We start from the raw sequence: 19,637 nt of genomic DNA, 5'->3' as shown, positions 1-19,637 counted from the left end.
TCTTTGTCCAAGAGCTTTCGGATGGCTGATCGATTTCAATTACTTATACGCCAAATTGAAGATTCATTGTTATTAGAACAAACTCCAGAAAAGTCGTCTAAAAATGTTGATAGCTTATTTATACAGGGTGAAAAAACCATGTGCTGGTAGTCCAATTTCTTGAAACCTTGTGGAACAGTATTCATAATTCGTAGAGTTAATGCTCAGTTCTCTCAGTCATCTTTTACGCCATCTTTCAGTTTTTATTTCACCTTGATATCTTGATTTATTTTGAACAATGACAATTTCAAACCCCATGTAAAATTTTATGTTGGTCGTATGATCAGAACCATGAAAAATTCAAGAAAAATATCTAAATAAAATTACCTAATATTTCCGTGACCAATAAACCGACGGAGTTGAAATTCTGGCGGTAGATAAAGCGTGTTTTTTTTAGAGCTATAGAACTTTAAATTGCAATAAAACAACGATGGATTATTCGATTGACATGAATTATATTTATCCACAAGATAATCTTGTGGCATTACATTTTAAATATGATTTTTGGCATATGACCGCCACGGCTGGCTCGGATGTAGTCCAATCTGGACGTCCAATTTTCGATGACTTTTTCCAACATTTGTGGCCGTATATCGGCAATAACACGGCGAATGTTGTCTTCCAAATGGTCAAGGGTTTGTGGCTTATCCGCATAGACCAATGACTTTACATAGCCCCACAGAAAGTAGTCTAGCGGTGTTAAATCACAAGATCTTGGAGGCCAATTCACAGGTCCAAAACGTGAAATTAGGCGGTCACCAAACGTGTCTTTCAATAAATCGATTGTGGCACGAGCTGTGTGACATGTTGCGCCGTCTTGTTGGAACCACAGCTCCTGGACATCATGGTTGTTCAATTCAGGAATGAAAAAATTAGTAATCATAGCTCTATACTGATCACCATTGACTGTAACGTTCTGGCCATCATCGTTTTTGAAGGAGTACAGACCAATGATCCCACCAGCCCATAAAGCGCACCAAACAGTCATTTTTTCTGGATGTAACGGTGTTTCGACATACACTCGAGGATAAGCTTCACTCCAAATACGGCAGTTTTGTTTGTTGACGTAGCGATTCAACCAGAAGTGCGCTTCATCGCTAATGGACGTAGTGCGCGATACGTATTCCGCACAGAACCATTATTTTCGAAATGAAATTGCACTATTCGCAAGCGTTGTTCAGGCGTGAGTCTATTCGTGATGAATTGCCAAACCAAACTGAGAATAAATCACTTGTCAGCTGTTAAATCAGTCGCTATCTTCAACAGTAATGGCAACTTAAAGTTATATACCTCGAAAAAAAACACCCTATATAAAAGAAAAATTTCGAATTCTGTGTGAAATTTCAAGCTGATTACATTGTTGAAGACAAAGAAACTTCAAAAAGAATATTGAATGAGAAATACCCAGTATTTCTATGATTACAAATTCGATCAGGTTGAGATTTTGCTTGTAGAAGATTCGTCTTGAAAATTAAATACGACTCTCCTAATATTTCTCCACAAAGAACGCACTCCTTATGTCCCATAGTGAATCAATATTTGAAAATTGACTCGAAATATATCATATCAATAAATATAAATATATCAGAAATTCAGAAAACAAACTTCAAGCGCGAAATGACGTGAAACAACCGATGGCACCAGGAGAGCAAAAGTTGCCAAACCTTGGATTTCAGCAGTTGGATACAGAAAATAATAAATATTCTGCTTTTTATAAATTCGACAATCAGGAAAAATAGGGGATTGCAAATATTCAAATTTGCATATTTAACCGGGAATCGCCCAAATAAATATATTTAATCAATATAATATACATTCATAACGATATGGAAAAATTGTTAATTTGAAAATATATCACAATCCGACAACGTACTCTAACCATGTTGGGAACATGTAAAAATTGCGTATACTCCCTCTATCTATGTTTATTACTCAATGTAACTATTTCAAGCGTAGTGCAAAATTTCGTGTGGATAATATAACCAGAACCATAAAAAATTCAAGCAGAATAACGAAAGCAAAAACCAAATTTTGCAGTGGCAATAGATTCAACAGAGTTGAAAATTTGCATTCATGTATAGGTAAATGTCAATTTATACCCTCATGCAACATTTTTCGTTAATGGAAGCAGAAATAAAAAACCTGATAAAGTTCGAAACAATATCATCCAGAACGATTTGTTAATACGCTCCTGGTGCAAGAGTTTTACACACCCCTAGATTCCTCACGACATGATGAGTTCAACTTTCTACCAATAGATGTCCAAGAGCGCTGTATTAGAGCGACCTCATAGAACAGTGCCGTTGCTTCGAAGCTCCCGGTTATCTCTTTCTCGGATATACTTTTCTCTCTTCGGTAATGTGCATTGAAGCTTTTTACACCCGTCAGTAAAGATGTTGTATGTTCCACGTAACGGATTAACAAATGAACTGTTTCCAATTTATTATAGTTTTCTCAAAGGAAAAAATGAATTCATTCCTAGACAATGCAAGTTTGACCGATTTTTTTTTTAGTTTATTTGAATTATATACAGGTAGGTATATTTTTTAATTATGTCGTTATGTGAAATATAACTAATTGAGCTACTCTTTTAAATTGTTTGTATGCTGAGTGGGGTTTTCAGATGAATAAAGAACATTTCGAAAAGGGTTGGAAAAAAGTTCTGCTGATACCCAATCGATATATTTGTTTTAAGTTCAATCCAATAATATTCAGTGGTCAAAAAACATATTTATTTGATTTAATTTCTTGTTTCTATAATTTCTCTGATCAACTTGCGAAAGATGTTGTTCAATTTAAAAAAAAATGAGAATAAAACAATAATGACCTGTATTAATTTATATACCTACCATAAAAATATCATTGACTTCAAAACTGAAATTGTTAGATAGATGGATGTTTATATAAATCAAATTCCAATATAGTTCAAATATCTTATGTCTGGCTGCATGATTTTTCATTACAAGAAAAATGTAAAAAAAATAATTAAAATTCAACATTTGCCGTTAACATCCAACTCGTGAATGTTGTGCCAAAAAAAGGGAAGAAACATCTAACTTGTCATTTCCATTTTCCTACCGAAGACGGCTGAACTACAACGTTTTAATAAAAAATTCAAAAAAATCTGTAGAGTACAAACTATTTTATTATTTGATTTTTACTTTGGAACTATGTGAATTACAATTTCTTTTGATGCACTTTATAGAAGCTAAACCCCTAAGCATGTCAACTTAGTTTCGCTGACTAGCCAATTTTAATTTATATGATTTAAAAAAAAAGTCTATAAATTGGGCTAACTAGCCGCGGTCTCCCCTATTAGGGAATATTTAAAATTGCAGAAATTGATTAATAATACAATGAAACTGGTTGAATTGTGAAGAAGTAGGTTCATATCGGAAACATTGAACAATGAAAACGGCCTATTACTTCATAAGTATTATTAGTTGAGAAAATACTCAAACAGAAAAATAAATTTTTATAGGCATTGCCGTAATTCACTAGGGAGAAAATTTGCACAGTTTTAATCCTTATACATAGTTATGTTATAGTTTTTAGATAGGATTAAGAGTGAGTTCAGTTCATTATTCATTGATGAAATCTGAACAGAAATTTTAATATCATTTATCAACAAACTACATGCTGCGATCTCATTTTACGAAAATGTTTCCCAAGAAAAACACTTATAGGCGGGCTATCACTTTTCCCTCTGTGAATGAACTCATTGTGGAAGATATTCATATGGAAAATCTGTTCTCTTGAACGGTATTAATGTATCTGAGATGATAATTACAATCGCCTTCGGATATTTTCTAGTTGTGAGAACATAAGATTAATTCGAAAACATTATCCACGCCTATAGGATATGGAGAAATCTTAGATTCGAATAAATTTCAAATCCGAAGTACAAGAATCCAATTGATCTGACCATTACTTACCTGTCGAAGAAACCTTTATAATTTCAACGAAGTAGTTGCAAATGTCATAGGAAATAGAGGTGAATAAATTTCATTTCGAAAATATGAGCTGCAATATTACAAAAATAGAGGTTATGCATATTATTACATACACGTTCGATCCTTATAATATGTAGTTATTTATTTATTTTATGGATATTCATCTAAAAGCATTTTGGCCAAATATCATTATTTGCATATTGAGTCTGCTTCTGATATTCTATATTTTTATGAGGGTACGTCAGTACAGATCTTTTTTCGGGAACACTAATAGCTATTCACAGGAAATTCAGTCCTCCTCTTAGTTCGTGAGTTTTGAGCCGAATATTAGGAAATCAAATTGGAAAAAAATAAAATTACTGAAACTTGACGACAAATAATCATACAAACATTGATTCGATTTCCGATTACGATATGATTTACTGCAAAGTCATAGATGGTATTATAATTATAAGTTTCAGGTTTGCCTCACAGATGGCACCACCAGTGACATAACTACGAGTTTATTTTCTCATAGTAACAGGCTTCGGAATAAGAGTGACATCATTTTTTGAAAGTTAAGTGATGCTACATTTGCTGCTGTTCGAAAATCGAATGGAATCGATAAAATCTATGGTCAAATTGAACGATTGTTGGACTAGCGGGAGTTTGCTGGTAGAGCGTAAATTACGAATATCCACCTAGATGTCCTAGATGATATTCAAGATAAGGAAAACCTCATAGTATAAAACTTTCGGATTCAGAAAACAGATTTTGGAACTCAGGACTTCCATTCATCGTCGCTTCTTCGAAAAATTATCAAAAGGGAAAATGCACAACTCCATCAATTGAATTGGAAAATAGCAACCGATATAACAGCAATTATTTACGCCAACTTCATCCTAAATTATAATTATAAAGATCATAGTTTCAGGCGTTCTTCAGCAATCTTCTTAGTAGATTCAGGCGAAGAAATTGTAAATATAAAACGTCTAGGAGTTTGGAAATCGACTGCTGTGGTAGAAACACACGTGAAAAATTCAAATAAATAATACTCTCTAATAACGCTTCAACTTCGGATAAATAAAATGAATCATGTTCATCAAAAAAAAAACAAACAAATACTACAATTAGTCATTTAAAGTGTGTTGAATCTGGTCCAAGACTTGGAGATCTGAAGAAGGAATTATGTCATCGTCAATAAATTTCCAAAATGCACCTTCAATATTTTTATTGCCAATAATTACAACAAATTAATGTTAAATTATATATACGAGATATATCTCACATTTCTGTTACTGAATTGAATAAATTATTCATCAGTTTTTTCTCAAATTTTATGATACGGTTGTAGAAAGAATGTTCCTTCCTTGAGAGGAAGGTATGGTTCCTCAATCGATTGCTTGCACCAATAGCCGCCAATAGCAATCTCGTATTGAAAATCATAACTTTCCACATTAGGTAGAAACATTTCAACATACAAATTACATTTGAATGTTCATTATTTTTTCAGAATGATTTATCTCCCAACTCAGAAGTTATATGTATATGGACATTAAGTATAAACAATGGTGAAATATGCCTACATTTGTTTTTTTTTTGTATCACAATAAGTTTGATTCGTTCGGAGAATATTATACAGGGTGTTTCCTAAACATGCGGCAAAAATTCAGGGGGTTGTTCCTTGGACTATTTTAAGCATGTTTTGTCCTTGGATGATTTTTGAAAAACCTCTTTGTTTCGAAGATACAGGGCGAACAACATTTTTCATATTTTTAAAATTAATAATAGTTTAAATAAAAATGCGTACCGCACTGTGTTTACTAAGTAGGTACAATTTATTTTTAAATTTGTTTAACAACATTCCAATTACTAAAAACGGCCAGTTTTTTGACTATGGGGCCATCTAAAATCATTAGTTTATACCACTCCAGTAGAAAATGTGGAAGACTTGCGAAATCGGATCATTGCTGGGTGTAACTTAATAAGAAATGATCCTGGTGTTTTTGAAAGGGTTCGGCAGTCAATGAGGAGAAGATTGGATGCTTGTATGCTGGCTAGAGGTGGTCATTTTCAACAGTTTTTGTAGGTTGAGTTGAATTTTCATGTAATTTTTCATAATAAAATGTTATTATCTGAAATTTTGTTTCCCCTATATCTTCGAAACAAATAGGTTTTACAAAAATCATCAAAGGACAAAATATTCTTAGAATAGTCCAAGGAACAACCCCCTGAATTTTTGCCGCATGTTTAGGAAACACCCTGTATAATAAATATCAATTCGGAAACATCTTTTAACTTGAATTTCCAGCGACCTGTTTTGAACATGGAAACAATTCAAAAATACCTACTTATTAATTCCAATTTCATTTTCAGTATCATCTGTATGAAATATGTTTCCAAGTCTATATGACCTCAAATTTTCGATAATTTTTTTTCTGAATTTGATCCCCTTGACTCTTGATATAGATTGTTCACTTGAGCTATGTGGTTAGTATTGTACTCGGTATAGTATGACTAGGTATCTGAATATAATATAATATAAATAGTTCTTATAAATAGTTTTCGAGTTAAGTTCTGTTCTAAGGACCAACCATTTTGTTTTCATTCGATTTTCATTGCATCGTTTTCAGATTGAAATTGAAATAAAGAGGTCAAAAAAGTTCTCTCGAAACACGTTTTCATTTAATCCCAATCTTATGTTAATTATGTGGAAATGGATTCGAATTGGAGATTCTAACGAATATAAGGCGATTAAAATTTTTTCTCTAAAAACCTCAAATCTTCTATGAAAATATAACACCGATTAAAAAAAAATTGAATAATCATTCATTCCACAACACAATCTGAGGAAACCATTCCTTTCTTAATAATCATTCTACCAGTGATTTCAAGAAGCATTATACAAAAATATTCTTCTGCAAGTCGTATTAAAAGCATCAAGTTGAAATTATTTTCCAGTTCCTCAACTCCATTCTTATGGTATGTCCCATAATAGTCTGCCTCCCTTCAAGAACTCTACGGTTGACTATCAAGAATGAGAATAAAGACTATACGCTTTCTTATCTCTTGGAATCATTGCTTGTACGCTTCCATTCTGTAAACTATTCAGTGGAAGTTATGAGGTAGAATATCTTTGGGCGTTAATGGTTGAAGAAGAATATAAATGAAGCCTGGTCTCACATTACTATTCCTCACACATCCTCTTTTTTCGCTATTCGGACTCCGGTCGAATAGAGTTTTTTATTATTCATACTTAATAATTTTCAGTGCATGATAAATTCGACATGTGTTGCGTGGATAGAGGCCTGCCAAGAATCCACGTGTTTTTACTTTCCCTTCAGAATGCACAATTCGATCGGTGCTTAACCATTGGCGTCCATTTCAGAGGATATTTGTTGCAAAACATAACATTATTAATTTCGGCGTTGAAGCATTTATGCAGCATCAAATCACAAATAACACCTAACTAATATCAAGTAACAAGTACAAGGAGTCTAAAAAGAAGGTTTATATGTGTTTAGCTTACTGCGTAATGTCAATAGGTAGCCTGGATCTTTGGAATTTAGTAGATATGAAGCGTTTCTCGGAAGCGGATCACGCGTTATGCGTATGCGAATTTTATTCAAAGGCCAATTCTGCGACTAAATCGAGAAGACATTTCTCCAATATTCGATGTTTCATTATCTCAATGATGAGGCAAGCATTGCACTAATTCGGAGATGGGTAAAATGTTTTAGGAGACTGGTTGACACTAGATAAACCAAAATCTGAGCGCCCAAGGTTAATGAGAACGTGGACTGGGTCAATCAGTCTGTCCATGATGATCCCGACCTCTTCATTAATTTTGCACGAAGATTCAAAGTTGAACCCCTATACAATTCAAGTGGTTCGAGGATTGGAACCTTTAGATGGCATTCAGAGGTTAAAATTTGTGAATCCAGTGGTTACAAACCCAACATCCTGTTAACGGATGAAGAACATTTTCACCTTAATGACTACGTTTTCAAAATAATTTCGTCATACATGAATTACGGAATTTGAAAGTTACAGGCAAATTTATATTAGAAATTAACTATTCTTTTCCACATATATCAACTTTCAAATCATACTTATACTTATTCAACATCTAAAACAGCATAGTTTTGCTATTTTCATACATATCATATCCTTTTTTCTGAAGAAAATAATACAAAATTCAAATCAAACTTAGGTCAATGTAGAAAAAATTGACGAAAAATGAAGTATGGTGAGAAATTTTTTCAAAAACACAAGAACTCAAATATTTTGGAAACTGTCCATTTTCGGTTATCAATAAAAATGGCTTGATCGACAGAAAATGAGCGATCCTAACACCTCCTTCAAGGTTCACATTTGAATGTGAATTCACCATTTGGGAAACAACCTGTACTTATATAGTCTCCAAGGGCGTATTTGAATTTAGTTGTAATCTATTTTTCCCGTTTTCACTGACACTATATTACACTTTCACATTATTGAACTGAATAAATTAACACTGACATATTCTAATTAATACAAGTCAGACCTCCTGCTGGTTTCTATCAGAAATGAACGCTATAAATGTTTATCATTTTCTTGTCTCCCACATAATAATTTAGCGAAATATTCTTGTGTCCTAATGTATCAACAATCAACAGAATAACTTTATCAAAATTCAGTATAATAGGATCGAAATGGGGAAAATATTAATGAGGTGAAACAATAATACAGATTATTACACAGAAAAACAGATAAAAGTGGTATCGCACCACCAGTGCCTCTTTTTAACCAAAATTTAGAAGATCCATGTCGAAATTTTGGGATACAGAGTGAGGTTTGGATCGAGATATTAAGAGGGAACACCAACACGTGGCTGCTCAGTTTGAAACGAAATTAGAAATATTCTTCTGATAAATCACCGATTTTTATGGGGTGTTCACATAATTACCTTAAACAAAAATCTACATAGAAGAATGTAATATTTTTAATTTTTGAACGAAAACATTTTTTTGGGAGAAGGAAAAAGGATTTATTGTATTTATTATTAATTTTTTTGGTGGTAACTTTTCGTTTTTCGCAAAAAAATTAATGATAAGGACTCTGAACAAAGCACTGATATATTTTAAAAATATTCGTGAAAAAAATACCAGAAATTATCACAAAAGGGGTAAAACTGTAATTTCGTGAAAGACTTCGTGAAGTGCTGCCCTCTACTTATCTGCTTCGAAAAGAGAAAGAAGATGAAGTGAATGTACAACTGCTTACACCTTACAAAGTTTGGTCATCGCTGGAGCTCCAGAGGGGAAATGAAAGGGTACCAAAGTTTGACTCGAGGTTTGACTGATAGGTATACGCCAAAAACCACGCAATGGTACCTCTTAAGTGATGCTGCATTTGTTATTTTTTGAAGAGTGAATAAAAACGATTTTATTGTAGCGACAAAACAAATGAAAACCATGGTCAAATTGAACGAATTGCGCTTCTAACTACTTGATCACCCAGCTTCTTCTCAAAATCTGGCTTCCAGTGATTAGTCGCATTTTACAGAAGAATGCACAATGGAAATAAATTTATGTCTGCAAAAAAGGTATGTAGTGACTAGCCAGTACATGTATCACTTTTGAATAGTTTTTCAAAATTAATGTGTTTTTAACGGTTAGGCCTTGAACTTATGGAGTGAGGTATTATATTACTTACCTATTACTATGGCTGACAATAATAATAAATATTCTGAAGACTTGATATGCCTTGAAATGCAGTTTTTGGTGAAAAATGTTTTATTTTGAGCTCCATCAGTTAGATTCAAATATTTACAACCTTCGTCAACTGCTATTGATTACTAAATTATTAGACATTGATATAAGAAAGAATTCATTTTTGTTTTGAGAGTTTGCGCCCGTTGATATTCATCACGGAGAGTACCTAAGAATCGAAAAGACATTTTTATCTCATCAAAATTCTACATATATATGTAAAAATAGAGATTAATACAAAAATCAACAATTTTTTCAATAAATGATATGAAGCATTTCTCAAGATTTTCAAGTATTAAAAAGGCATTGTGGATAATGCAACCATTTTTTTTATCGGTACGCAAAAACTGAATACCCACGTTGCTTTAATAGGATAATATACATTACTCATCAATCTTATTTTATTATATTTCATAAACAAAGACCATCCATAAATTTTTTACAAAACCTATGACAATACTAAAATTGCTGTTTTTCTTATTTCTAGCTAGCATGTTAATTCCATATGAAATTAACATTGCAATAAGACGATTTTGGTAAAACCAAAACTTTTTTATTAATATTAGCACCAAAAATTAATAGGATACTGCAATTAAGCAACAACCGAACAAACACACAGAAAACCACTGATTAGTTGTCAGAGATTGAGACGAGTTTTACTATAGCATTGTAGCAATATAAAATGAAGGTATTATACCTGACAAACGATTCTGTTGTTGAAGTTCTCAGCTGTGTCAAGGAAGCGATGGTCAAATCAAAACGTATACCTAATTATGCTTGCAGCAGTTCAATTGCTTGTTAATATTAGGTTTGATAACCGACCATTTTTGTGAGGATCGGCATTTCAAAAATCTGGTGTTAGATTTCTGAAAAGACGCACAGAAATGCGGTATTTGCACTTTTTTCCAACAAGGGTGAAACCGGTATATCGCTACTCTCCTTCGATGACCTGCATTATCCTTGGGTAACTTTCGATTTTGATTCCTACGTAATAACGTGGAAATCTTCTGTTTGACAATAGTTATGTGGATGGCATTTTGCCAAAACATTAACCATATAAGTAATATATGTTTAATCTACTTGAATGACCTTTTTTCCTTGCCTATATCCGGAGAGATCATAGCATTTGCTGACGATACAGCTATTTTTTATAGAGGACAGGATTGGTGGGTGCTGAAACAAATTGTAGAAGAAGATCTCAAAAAAGTGCTGAACTACTTCGACTCTAAGCTGTTGACCTACAATCCGGAAAAGACAGTCTATATGCCCTTTTGTAATGTCCCATCTGGGCTTCCGGAATACACAGAACTCTCCATATCTCGAGAAACTAACATCAATACTGTGAGGATGGAAACTGAAATTAAATATTTGGGTATCGTTGTAGACTGTTGTCTGAAATGGAATTACCACATCGATGCATTAACGAAGAAACTTAGAAGCTTGCTACCTTTGTATCGATTGTGCTCTAGGTTTTGTGACGCCGGACAGCTGAGAGTTCTATACATGGCACTCGTTCAGTCTTTGCTTTCGTATGGAATTTTGGTCTGGGGGGGTGCCACTAATGTTCACATGAAAAAAATCGAACTGATCCAAAAGAGATTTCTTAGGATACTAATGAGAAAAGATTTTACCTACCCGTCAGATGATCTCTATGAAGAATCTGAACTGCTCGATCCTAGACAGCTGTACTGTGCTCGTATTCTTCAGTACCATTTCAAGACCAAAAGTAACCAAGATCTGGTGTCTCACAGCTATGGAACACGGAAGTTATTTTATAATGTACCAAAAATGCGGAAAACTATTGGTCAGCGATCCTTCGTGTTTCTTGCTCCAAGGACATATAACAAGTTACCTCAGGATGTACAGGCAATAACTACAGAACAGCTCTTCAAGAAAACTATAAAGCGATGGCTTCTTTCTCAGTCCCGACAGCGTGTAACTCAATTGGTCGATTTGAAAAACGCTCAGATTAGATGAAACCAAACATACCAACTCCTTGGCTTCTGTTAGGTCGTATTGGAACAGCTTCAATCAGGAAATATTTTCAAGTCAAATAACCATTCACAAGATTCGTCTTAAATGGTTACAGAGGGAATATTAATATAAAATAATTACAGTTAGTTCCAAATTGTCTTTATTATTATCCAACAGAAATAAATCACATTATTCAATTTTTGTAAAGAATGTATAAATTTTTGTTTATGAAGGAATATTTTGGTTTTGGAAAATTATTGCAATCATGTGTATTACTTTTTTTGTATTATTTCATGTGGGGATAAATAAAGCATATTATTATTATTATTATCGTAAGATATTTATAACACTCGGAAATCGTATTTTTTTGTCTTTTTCTTCATTCATTAACAAGTGTCAGCCATTTTTATTTATTTCATTTATTACTTTTTTCCATGGCTGAGTTCTCTTCAGCTACACACGTGAAATAGTTATCTGATATTTCGTGTCCTCGAGATTTCTACCCAATATACCGTTTCATAATTCAAATCTGATTGGATCAGGGTTTCTGCAGCGGAGGCCAGGAATGATAAAATCCAAGAGGTTTATCTAGATTGGTTTGTCTGGTTATATAATATTGGCAATCTCATAGCTGTCTTGCACAGCTCCCGGAGGTGTTCTTATTAAAATCAATCTTCGGCTCGCATTGAAGATCTTGACAGCCGTCACGAGTTATTGATTCTGCAATGGAAGCTCCTACATAGGGTTAGAAGCGGTGGTGTAGGCCGAATATATTTTCGGTTAACTACGTCGATGAATAAGGTGGGGGTGACCCGACTTTTTTGGCATGATATACAAAATTATCTCAATATTTAAAAGAAAATTTGGAAATAGTCATGGTCATAATGTGAAAATTATTGGTGGATATTTTCCTTCAGAATATAGAAGTCAGTGATAATATGTACCGGGTTTTTCACTATAACTTGACCCCCCCTTCAACTTTGTTAATAAAAGATGAACAAAAAAATGTTTTCTACAAAAGTTTCACGAAATCAACCAGTGTTTTTTAAAATGATTTCACAAAATGAAATATATACAGAGTGGGCAACATATTGATAGCAACTTCATATTTTCAAATGGAACAACCTGTAGGTATATTTTTTTATATTTGACTAGTTTTTTTCCCCTGATTTCAAATATATAACATATGATTGGCCTTTCTTTCTTATTCTGTGTACCAAAGAGTTTCAAATTTTAAGGACCACCTGGCAAGCTAAGTAATCAGCTTCCTAGTGGAAGGCTGCGATAACTCAAAATGCACTTTTTTGAGTTATCTCGTAGCCAACAGTATGACATACGTGTTTCCCTATAAATTGGAATTGGATGGTTTGGACGCAACTCCATTTATTCTCTCCATGTAGCTTTCTTATTTTTATTGTTCTTCACATGAAGTGGAAATATTTAAAATTTTTCCGCTTCTGTGTAGTGCATATTCGATGAATAGTTTCATTCAATGACAAACTTGAACACTGATTACTGAGCATGCCAGGTGGTTCTTAAAATTTGAAACTCTGTGGTACACAGAATTAGAGATTTAGGCCAAACATATGTTTTACATTCGAAATCAGGGAAAAAGAGCTAGTCAAATATAGAAAAATATACAGGTTGTTCCATTTGAAAAAATGAAGTTGCTATCAATAAGTTTCCCACTCTGTATATATTTCATTTTGTGAAATCATTTAAAAAAATCACTAGTCAATTTCGTGAAACTTTCGTAGAAAACATTTTTTGTACCTCTTACATTAACAAAGTTGAAGGGGGGATCAAATTAAAGTGAAAAACCCGGTACAAGGAGTTTCACGTAAGCGGGTCACTGGATTTTGTGGCTTATCCTTTGAGCAATATTGAAAAGTGACCCATCACAATGATAGTATTTTCCACGTGCTATACAAATATGTTATCGGAAAAACTATCGAACCAAGACATGGAAAGTTATTGCGGAAAAACCATTTTTTCAAAAAAAAATTTTTTTTCGCAAATTTGACTGGTTTTCGAAATGAGAAGGTTTATAGACCATTTCTCACCAATTTTTTCTTTATTTGGACTTCCATTTTTCTAGAAAACACAGAAATTTTCCTTGCAAAATATACTTTGAAATATTTTCCCATATTTTCTGAACGCTCAGTCGATTCTGAATCCGAATATGTGAATATAGTTGTAGTTTTATATTTATTTCAAGCAATTCCAGTCAAAATCAACCTGAGAAAATTCAAATTAATATTCGGAAAATATATCCATGTTGTTTGTGATTCTATAAATATCTGATTGTCATTCTTGAAGGAAATTTTTTCTGTTTGCTTGAATACTGAAAATTTGTGAGAAATGGTCTAGACATTCTCATTTTGAAAACCAAACAAATTTGCAAAAACATTTCTGTTTGAAAAAATGTTTTTTTTCTCGATTACTTTCCATGCCTCGGTCCGATAGTTTTTCCAACAAAATATTTGGATAGCCCGTCAAAAATACCACCATTCTGATGGGTCACTTTTCAATATTGCTCAAATGGTAAGCTACAAAATCCAGTGACCCACTTACGTGAAACACCCTGTGCAGGGTGCCCCAAATTCGATGCTCACTGCAAGCATCTCAAGAACTATAATTCTATAAGAACTAGAGAAAAAATCTTCAAGCACCCCCGATCTCTTTTTTAGAAATAATAAGATATTAGAAAGTAGATCATAATTATTTTGATTCGGTCTCGAGCTATACAGTGCGCTGTATCTTGGTTTGTGTTCAATACTTATATTTGAAAAATTCTTAAACGTATATTTTTCATTAAGTTTTATGGTTTGTATGACACTCCTGACAGATCATAGCAATCAATTACTGTTTTGGAGATAAAGAGGAAGTTGGTGTTTTCAAATGGGACACGCTATACTTTTCAAAGCAGTTATTTATTGAAAACCACCTAATTACCAGTTTTTAAAAAATGTCATCCGTTTTAAAGACATTGAATTTTTCGAGATATCTATGATCTGCTTTCTGACATCTTATTTTGTCGAAAAAAGAAATCGGGAGTACTTGAAGATTTTTTGCTCTAATTTTTTTAGTTCTCGGGATGTTTTCAGAGAGCATTCGAAGAATGAACTGTCATATTGAAGGGTTTTATTCTTCATCCAAACAAAATCTTTTCATTCTTCGTCTCCACCAAAAAACGCATATATTATAATTGAATCTGAAAATTGAAAAAAAAATAGATGAACCAGGAAGGATTAATAAATGTTAAAGTTTTCATTATGTACCACATTGAATGATGACGATTACCACAATAAATTGAAGGATGAGAAAGAATCATATTGATATTTCTAGGCCAAAGAATTTTAGAGAATTTGTATATGTTAATGAAGAAAATATTACAAAACTTGAATGCAATAAAAATACTCCGTCAACATAACTTTTCCGGACCAATTCAGCATTACTAACTAATAATTTTTCAATATAACAAGCCAGATCATAAAGAGGACTCAATACGTAATTTATCAATACTTAACCTGCTTACCTCAGAGCTGCTAACAATCCTCTTTCACGGAGTTGTTCTTCAATTGCCGTATGGGTGTTTGAAGAAGGATCACCTCTGCGTCACTATCTATTGCCAATTCTACAAAAAAATCACTCTTGTTTTTAGAAATCTTTATAATATTCAAGTGATTAATACTAAATTTGCTCCCAAATCGCTTAAGGCCTCAAATATTGGGGATCCTCTCCTATAGATTCAAATTGATTGTTTCCCATTGAAAAACAATATAAAGTACAAAGTAAAAATGAAAATTTCTTGACAATCAGACTTCAGACTGAGATTTATCTAGACATGCTTTATTGTTAATAATTTTTTTGTATTGTTCTAACTCAAAAAAATATAGAGGGTGTCCAGGAAAATGTGGTAAATCTTTCGGATTCAAATAAAATATAAAAAAATAAGATGACAAGTTACCATTATTTTTTTTCTTATCGGCCCTCCCTACGGAGATACGGCCTCCTATAAATGACGTCACTGGAAATCCATTTTACTGGAATAAATTTCAAACTACTTAATATAATTTAAAGAATATTTGATATGATGAACAGTAGTTAGGTCTTCTTAAAATACTGCCCTTAAATTTAAATTATCTCTTTTAGGTTACCAGGGGTGGACTTGGTTGTTAACCTGCCTTTCTGTGCTAAAACTGCATAGTTAAGAATCTTTGTAATTTTGTCGGATGCAATAACCTAAACTAAAACTTTTTTGTTCCTTAAATAAATTTCGTATCACACTTTGTTGCCGACAAAAATAATAAGAATTCATGGTTCTTTTAAATAGAAATGAAAAAATTAATTCCATTGTTATTTTGTTTTTCGGAAACGGTTCATTTTATCGACGATAAACAAGAGTACCTTTTTTCAGCAAAATGTTCAAGCTATCCAAATTTGTTTTTTTACATTCCTCATCATAGAGGGTGTTGAAAATATAAGCCTTAAAATGTACAACTTAGTCCGCCCCTGGTAAACTGAAAGAGCTAATTTAAATTTAAGGGCAGTATTTTAACACATCCTTACTACTGTTCGTTATATCAAATTTCCTTCAAATTATATCGAGTAGTTTGATTTATTCCACTAAAATGGATTTCCAGTGGCGTCTTTTAGGAGGCCGTATCTCCGTAGGGAGGGCCGCTTGGAAAAAAAATTATGGGAACTTGTCATCTTAATTTTTTATGTTTTATCCCACATATGCGGTCCTGGTATATCAAAACTTTATTCTGAAGCAGCTGTATAGGATCCTTCAAAGCAGGTTGTCCTTATTATGATCTCAACTTGCCGAATCGCATTCCCTCATCAACAAGAGATGTGGCACGGGGTTGTCATATTATCTTTTTGCCCCGTTATCTGGGACCATCCCACCTTTGATATTGCTGTTCATATTTAGATTAGACGAGCGTACGCGAGATTGAGTTCCGAAACAAAACGGATTTTAATATTCGCGGATGCTTATGCATAAAGAATCCCTCATATTGGAATACCTTCGCCCCGTTACGGTCTGTACGGCCGCTTTTCCGCCTTGCTTTTCACATGGGAAATCCTCCTGGGGTGGAAAAGCTCGCTGCTACTTCGCCATGAACATTATTCTGATTGTTACTTCCGTATGGAAATTTGAATATTTTTTCGGCTGAACGGTGATGGATTTTCGCTTAACGTTTCTTCGTAGACAGGGGGATGTAGAGATGTTGATGTTGGTTTAAATGAATTTGGTATGATTTTTCCGAGTAGATTTCTGGAGTTAAACGGTCGATGATGGTATAGATAACGTATTATTTATCTTGGTGGAAAACATTAACTACATGAGGTCTTTTGATTTCAGCTCTAGAAAAATATTTCGGAGTTTGCGACCAATAATGCTACAATAATATAATTTATATATCAGGAACATTCAACTAGAAAGGACCATATGAATAACTTTGTTAATATAAACCTCAGATCATAAAAGTTAATTGAAAACTAAATTAAAAGAGCTAATTTAAAATAAGGAGGTCCTTAGTTCATCTTATAAAGTTTTATTTAAATTATATTGAGTAGTTTGAAATATATTCCAGTAAAATGGATTTCCAGTGGCGTCATTTAGGAGACTGTATCTCCGTAGGGAAAAAATTATAGAAACTTGTCATCTTATTTTTTTATGTGTCATCTGTGTCCGAGAGATTTCACACGTTTTCCCGGACACCCTGTATATTGTAATAGGTTGTAATATTTTCAGAAGTATAATTATATTTGGAAACAATTCCTGATTACATTTTCCCGGTGTTTTGATAACATGGGTTGTTCCGGAATTCTTCTTCTTAATATGTTTCAGCAGGTGAACAAAGCAAAAATTTGATTATTTTTTCCCGTGTAATATTACACATAGGTATCTGAATTATTGGAATGAGACACTTTCCCAATGAACTTCCTATCCAAACAAAATTGATTTTGAACTCGAATTATACAGGCTGGCCATTTGAAAACGAAACAGACGAGATTACAGACGAAATAAAGTTTTTCGATAGAAATGCTCGGACAGGTCGATTTCTGTTTCGAGGGGGACAACTTAAGATGTAGGTTACGGACGCATAGCGCTTCAACCCTTGCTACTACAACCCTCACCCCCAAATTTTGAATAGGGAAGATGGGGTGAGTGATACCTCAATTTAAAGGTATTTTTATACTGATTTCAGCACAGTAATTGTTTTTTCATTTTATGCATTAGTTCTCGAAATATTCATGCGTTAGTTAGTTAGGAAGGAAGCCACAGTCATGGTTGTTTTGAAGCTCAAAATGTCGATTTTTCACAAAACACTACAAGTGCCATGAAAACACCACTTCATTTTCAAATACTTAGTTGAGAATATTTCGAGAACTAATGCATAAAATGAAAAAACAATTACTGTGCTGAAATCAGTATAAAAATACCTTTCAAATGAGGTATCACTCACCCCATCTTCCCTATTCAAAATTTGGGGGTGAGGGTTGTAGTAGCAAGGGTTGAAGCGCTATGCGTCCGTAACCTACATCTTAAGTTGTCCCCCTCGAAACAGAAATCGACCTGTCCGAGCATTTCTATCGAAAAACTTTATTTCGTCTGTAATCTCGTCTGTTTCGTTTTCAAATGGCCACCCTGTATATCAGTGAGTCGTATAAAACCGAATGCCGATCACTTTTGACTGAAAATTCTAAAATTCTAGACATTTGGACAAAAAGATAAGAATTGTACCTATATCATTTCGGTGTTTTCTATGGAAATACTGATGTGTTCACTGATTAAGTCAATTCAGGTGAAGGAACTTTGAGAATAAGGAACTTTTCTTTCCTGTCCTTTCTGCTTTTCTGGGTGTTTCACAGAAAAATCTAGTTGTTAAGGGTGTGCGTCCTTAAATACATCCTAAATATCTTTAATTTGGAGTTACTGAGTACATCAGAGTGTCGAAGTTTTAAGAATTAAGTTTATTCATTATAATTTCAACAACTTCAGGTGTATCAATTGCCATTTATTGGTGTGAAAAATTTGTGTGTATTTATTTAATTTTTTTTCAATACATTCGTCCAACGAAAGGTTTTAGTTGAAATACAATGAAAAGCATTGAATTGAATTCGATTGCTTCAGCGAGTTATTAATTTCACCGCTAAATTGAAAGAAAGAAGATTTAACTAGATCCAAAACGAAAATAATTCAGATTTGCAGTTGATGATGATCATCACAAATATCTATGAAGTTGTTAAAGTTATGATTGAAGGATATTTTCTTAAACTTCAACTTTCTAGTTTGATTCTTACAAGGTTTACTATTTTTCTAAAAAAATATCTAAGGATCAACAAAGGTTTAGTATCTTGTTCTGACCTAGGTATCTTTCTCTTCTGATTTTTATTTGGCTCAAAATCGTTTCGACAACAATCTCATTCGGATGCTAAAGTCAAGGTTAGGTAAGCTGAGGTTTACAGAATTCAGGGAGAAAAGGTTACAGTAACAATTACCTTTAATAGCTCAAAACTGAAGTAAATGCAATTTTTCAATAAAAATTCTACAGGATTTATGACTGCTTTGAGTTCATTCAGGACGGTTTATTAAAAATAGGTTGAGATCAATTTGAATAACTTTGATATCTACGATTTAAGTAGTAGATCGAATAGAAAAGGCATTCATACTAAGAGATCAATACCAATCGTTTGTATCTACTTCGGTATCAACTCAATTTCATTCAAATTATTATAGTTTAGCAGACAAACTCTAGATGGTGTACTTGTCGTAGTTTTCACAATATCAGGCGGAAGTGTTCAAATCGATATTATTAATCGTATAGAAAGACTTTATTCATGTAAATACTACAAGAAATATACCACCGCATAGGTGAGAAATTCCCACTTGTTGAACATCGGAATTAGTGAAGTGGTTAAAAAC

This window comes from Harmonia axyridis, chromosome 2, assembly GCF_914767665.1.
Source record: "Harmonia axyridis chromosome 2, icHarAxyr1.1, whole genome shotgun sequence".
Taxonomy (NCBI): Eukaryota; Metazoa; Arthropoda; class Insecta; order Coleoptera; family Coccinellidae; genus Harmonia; species Harmonia axyridis.
The sequence above is the reverse complement of the archived record's forward strand: the minus strand, read 5'-3'. Positions refer to the sequence as shown.